This window comes from Sebastes umbrosus, chromosome 12, assembly GCF_015220745.1.
Source record: "Sebastes umbrosus isolate fSebUmb1 chromosome 12, fSebUmb1.pri, whole genome shotgun sequence".
NCBI classification, from domain to species: Eukaryota; Metazoa; Chordata; class Actinopteri; order Perciformes; family Sebastidae; genus Sebastes; species Sebastes umbrosus.
The window spans coordinates 10,064,923-10,071,096 of NC_051280.1; the positions used below are offsets into that span (position 1 = coordinate 10,064,923).

The following is a 6,174-nucleotide window of genomic DNA, read 5'->3' on the forward strand; positions in this document are numbered from 1 at the left end:
TGTTGAATTATTTTTGCTATTGATTTTTAGTTTACTTTACAACTTGCAGATGGATAGAAATCAAAGCCATACATTTCTGGGAAATACAAAAAACATTCAGCATCTGCCATTGATGCCAAGTTCACACGGAGAAAGGCTAAAAACAAACATAGAAAAAAAAACTGACAAAATTGTAAAGGCCTGTTGTGCAATCTGCACTGTTGTATCTATGCAAAGTGTCTTCTCTCTATATTTGCCAAATTAAAGGGCCACATACATGAATCACCCATATGCAGAAAATCTGTCCATCTGTTAGTCAAATCTGGTCAGATCAGGCATGGAGTATGATGATACTGTTTGACCATCATCTGTTCATAAAGTAACAGTAAAATTCACTAAACTTCACTTGCAGTGACAACTGTTCTGCTGCCATCTTGGGAGTTACTCAATGAAAGGCTAATAGGTTGCCAGGAACCTTAGGGTAAGGGTAAAAAGCGTTACAGCATTAACTCTAATAATGACTAGAACAGTCATTTGCTTCTCAAACAATACTGATGAACTTATAAGATAGTTAGCTGGACGTTTGCAGCTTACACTCAAGCAGATACACACTGATTTACCCATTCCTTACACTTTTGCTGTTATGGTTTTGGTTTTGTAAAATCTAAAAGACTCCTGTTGTACTTGAGGATGGTTGGTAGTGCGAGTGGGAAGAATGGACCAGCATGCAGGTGTTGATTTTACAGAAAAACATAATTCAGACCGGCCACAAAAAGGAAAAACAAACAATATCATTAGTTTTATCACTTAGGGTTCTCTACAGACAATTCATGAGAAAAATCCTTCTGGTCCATTAAACACTGGAATTCCTCCATTTTCCTGGAGGGTGAAAAAAATAGACCAACCAGTTTGCTGCCTTCCAAGACCTTTTATACCCTGTCACCTGGTATTAATCAAATGTACCCTCTCAAGAGGCATAAGCAAAACAGAAACATTGTTAGTGAAGTAGAGAAACAACTAAACATTTCCTTCTTTGGAACTGAAAAACATTACCGCAAGAAAAATGACCCACAAAGACGTTTTAAATGGGAAGCACATTCCTTCTTCTTAAAGGGTCAGACAGGTCAGGGAATTACAATCCCCCTATAGAAAACAGGTGTGAGCAGAAAGACTAAACACACTAAGTGAACAAGCATTTCTCAAAAATCACAGGTCATGTAAATGTTGAACAGCTGAGCGTGAGGAATGTGCACCTTCCTCTCAGCATACAAACCAACATCAACTCAAGTAAATTACATAGGGGAGGGCCGGTACGAAAGTAATGCGGGGCGAAAGTAACGCAGAGATTTTCCTCAAGCCCATACGAGTCTGATGTGCCAAACTACATCAGCAAATACAGCAGCACATCTAGAAGTTTCATGAGTCATAGTCATGATCATTTGACAGATTACTTACTACTTTAACAAATCCTGAAGTTTGACATATCAGAGTTTTTCAGTATAGCAGCAAGTCAGGTTCAACTGTCAGGAGTCATTGTCGGGATAAAAGTAACAGATGTTTCTCCTGTCCCGCTACACCCTTGTTACTGCTTAAGTCCAACAACAAAATTAAATGTGTTATTATCAATACTTAAATGAATCTGAAGCACTGTTGTATTGTTGCATTTTCTTTAACAGTAATACTGCTCATACTGCTATAAAACATTCGATGAAAATGAAAATTGAAATTGAAATTCATTTAATATTTTTTTTATAAAGATAAAGGATATAATATGTTTGTAATCACATATTAACAATGACATTGTCAGATATGTTTAATAAAAACAAGAATAATATAAACAATTCAAGTTTATACTGTTGTGTTACTTTTGTACTGACTGACAGGGTCGAAAGTAAGAATGTGCAACGTTTAAGGTCAAATTATACCAAAGTCATTCCACATTTGTAAAAAATAATACCTGGTATTGATAGAATACACATGTGAGTTGTTGATCAGAGCAGAAAATTGTTTCTGTCTGTAATGTTTTAAAATGAGGTTTCAATTACATTTCCATTTTATCTTTATTGACAGATTTGAAGTCCGTAAAAAAACATACAACACAAACAGCAATACATACATTAAAAAATAGAAACTGCCACTTTTTTTTTTTATAAAAGACAGTTATACCAATGTTTCCATGGGGGTAACTGGTATCGTATAACACTAAAATAAGGATTTGCCAGTAGCATGATAATGGCATTCTGTGAATCATTTAGCCGACATATAAATTTGTTCTCAATAGAGCCTGGAAAGTGTTGACACCAGCATTACAGAACTCTCTTGCACTACACCATCTGGGTTGGGTTTATCTGAAAAGTGTTTGTAATGCCTCTCCCCTATTGGGAGTAGAGAAAATAGGCTCCATGACGACTCCTTATATAGAATTGAGTATTAGTCTTAAACACCGCTTCAAGTTACGATTGGAAATCCAATGGTTTAGTAGAGTTTAGAAATCGGTCAATTGATGTATGAATGACAAAGAAATGGTTATTGAATTATGAGGTTTAAAAAGAAGCTGTTTAATCAGACAGTCACACAGTCAGTGAGTGTCCTGAACAAGACCTGTGATGCCTGCGAATGTCATTCCTGTTTCTCCTCCACTGGGACGACTCCTTGCCATTGCACAGCAGCCACTTCAGTTTCACCCGAGTGCAACGCTGGCATCACTCATTAGGGCAGCGTTGGGGCCCAGAGGGCCAACGAGCCAACTCTCCATCTTTACTTCCTCTCTCTCTCTGCCCGTCTTCCTGCCCCGTCGCCCTCGCTTTCCCCCACCGTCTCCACCTTCAGAGTCCCCGCCGTCAGCAGCTCTGGACCGGTGACACTGGAGTGCCAGCCACCAGAGGTGAGACAGCAAAGGTGATACCTGCCAGAACATTCAGCTCATCTCGGTTGTCATGGCAACGTGACCCATGAGCAGAGAAAACCTGAGAAACGCCTCATAGAAAGAATACGACACAGCAAAGAACGAAAAAGAGTCTTATGTGCTCAGTGTTAACACGGACAGGTCATATGGTTTGTAATGTGTCCTCGCAATACACAGGTAGACATGTTAAACCACTTTAGAGTGTCAATCAAGTCATTCAGATTATAATAGAAAGCAATATTGGTTATACTATACACCTGCATTCTCCTCTCTTCTGAGAGGATCTTAAGCTTTGCAGGCCTCTAAGGTTGTGAATTGCTGTTTAATTTTACAGCGCTACACGGCAAGTGATGAATCTTTGTTCGCAAAAACGTGCGAGTGAGAAAGTCAAAGTGACAGAAAGTGCAGGAGAAGGATGGAAGGAGACCTTAACGTTGGACCAGCCTCAACATATTGCTACTGCTAAATTATTGACCCTCTCCCCATCTTTTGGTCCGGCAGCTGTGAGGGCCTGTACCTTCCGATTAGCTGCAGAGATGTCAGTGTAGCAGACCGGGGTCTTTGGTCCTGTCATCCTCACTGATGCTTTGTGACATGGCTGTCAACGGTGTCCCCATCCTGTTTCATATTTCATATGGTGCACCAGACCTGCCTGTCACATCACCCAAGGAGAAAGACAGTCATCAACTTAAAGACGAAGCAACTGGGTTTTTGGATCTATTCAGCTCTCTCTCACTCTGCTCCGAGAAAGTCAAAGACAGCGTAGGTGAAGTTCATGCGGTGCTCTGATAAAGGACGAGGAACAGTCAAATATAACAAACTACAGAATGCCAAATTTAGGTTCAAGCTTAAATAGTTACCTTGCTGTTTGAACATAGTTTGACCAAAAGAAAAAGTTGGCTTAAGACAGCATTATTTCACTATAATAATGATTGCTGATTGGTGCAGACGTTTTTGTGATCGCAGTAATCATGAACACAACATACCATGATTCCATTGAGCAATGTGGTACATGGGTAACATTCAGCTTCATATCACATGGGGGCAGTATTGAAGCAAGAACTATGAAACACACGCTTTTCCAAAACAGAATTAAAAAGGTCCATGAGACATTTTACTCAGTGATATTTATTTCCAAACTGCTTGAAATTCAACGCAGAATTATTCAAGATGCGACAAGAATTCATGATTGATGTTTAATTCTACGAATTGAGCATGAATTATATATATATCGTCAATGACAGTATAAAAGAGGTGAACGATGTATGACCGTATTGCTCATACAAACTTAATACATGCAAAACAGCATAATGTTGGGGTGTCGGTGTTTGTTCCCAGCTGATACAGACCCTGCCTTCGTTGTCCATTAATGGGAGCAGTTCATTGTTTATTTGTAAGATGTTGACATCACATTTTTCAACGAATCATTCTGACAAAGTGCAGAGAGGTATTGATCCCATTTTCTGGTCACTGGCGAGTCAAGCCTTCCTCACCCTATACAGTAGCTGTCACTCTATATCTCTGTGTAGTGGCCATTTCAAATTGGCAACATACTATGGCAACTTGTATATGTACAAATAGGCCTGCATACCTGTTTATGCATCTTGACTGGATTCAAACCCTTTTATAGCATGTGAGAGTTGTCTTAGCCTGTTCATGTTGTTTGTATCGTGTTTATAATGTATTCATACTGCCCTTTTGGCCGGGTCTCTCTTAAAAAAAGAGATTTTAATCTCAATGACAATTTTCCTTGTTTATATAAAGGAAACTGAAATGAAATGAATGAGGATGTAATCACTAGTTTGGATGCAAAATTAGGAAATGATGAACCACAAGAAGCATATTTTTAAGAAGTGTGACATTAGTCAATAATCATCTGTAAATGATGCCGCAAATTGTCTGTAATAGGCATATTCCCAAAGAAACTGAAGTATCAACCTGATTTCATGGGATGTCGTATAAATAGCACAACATTACAAAGACATGCTGCGTGTCATGAGATTGCATTTTAGCCTTTTCGCGTGGCATTTTTACACCACACAACAAAACTACGGTAACAGCCACAGTTAGGTTTAGGCAACAAAATCACTTAAGGCTGGCTTACAATAAAATATTTTTCAAATCTCAACAGATGTTGAAAATGTGAGAGATCCTACACATGACAACATGTTATGTTAATTTTAACAGTTTTGTTCTTATAGTGTGTGGTGAGCAACGATTTGGCCAAAACAGGCAGAACACCACATACTAACAGATTCCATTCATGAATAACAAGACACTTGTGTTGTTGCCATAAATCAACAAGTTGGTCCTCCATTTCTGAGGTCCATCTTACTACTACTTTATGCTTCGTGTTTTGCATTAGTACATGCATTAGCCACGGCGGCAATGATGGCAGTAGTTGTCCTTCCTTCTTCAGTCAGCTTGGTTTCCAATTAGCTATCGTTCTTTCCCACGTAATTGCATCATTGGCTATCCTCGGGGTTCCCCACACACAACAGGATATCCGATCATAAATACTGAACAGTTTAATATTTATGATTTGAGTCAGGATGGACTTCCAAGCCAATCGGGGGATGTAAAAAACATTCTTAACATACCTCACACCACAGGAATATCTCGAAAGATAATCTTAATTAGAACCATCAAAAAATCAAGGCTTTGCTGATTGTTGTTGGGAGGGGGGAATCGGGCTCAAAATCGTCTTGATTCTCATGTAGTGTGTGATCCGCATTAGTTAGGTTTAGGAAAAACAGCATGGTTGGGCTTAACATAAGAGCGTTAACTAACAAAGATATGTACAGAAACAACGTCACAAACGTCACTACCGTAGCTACCGTAACTTCAAAATAACTCAACAACACTTTGGGACACGGACACCAGTCTCCTGGTTGAAAGTCCTGTGTTTGTTGGACCCATCCACTTCCCCTCCACCATAAACAGTCTTTCTCACTTTTTATTTTACGTCACTAGCTCTGAGTGTAGCATATTTACGCAGATGCATTTGATACTCTCGATTCTGTCTTCTAATTCCACTGAATCAAGTAACTGATTTGAAAGAGCTGTATTGTAGTAACTAGACTTAGTACAGACTACAATACTCAATACTCAATACAGACTACATTCATAAGCCATTTAGTGCGACCGGGCTGGAAGTATCATAGAAGTTACACACACTGATCTGAACCTGAACCGAACACATTCTCTGAAATTTTTTTTATATAACATTCACGTACAGTTAGTATGAAAATTTAGTCAAATTAATATAATTGGTTTAGCCAAAATAGAAT

The 6,174-nt window shown here is 38.8% G+C and overlaps 1 long non-coding RNA gene across 1 annotated transcript; it reads left to right on the forward strand.

The window, feature by feature from the left end:
• The first annotated feature begins 16 nt into the window (after positions 1-16).
• On the forward strand, positions 17-5,967 carry LOC119499242. The gene is made up of 3 exons (XR_005209353.1): positions 17-29; positions 3,085-3,087; positions 5,883-5,967. It is a non-coding gene; the product is annotated as an uncharacterized LOC119499242 (long non-coding RNA).
• Positions 5,968-6,174: the final 207 nt, after the last annotated feature.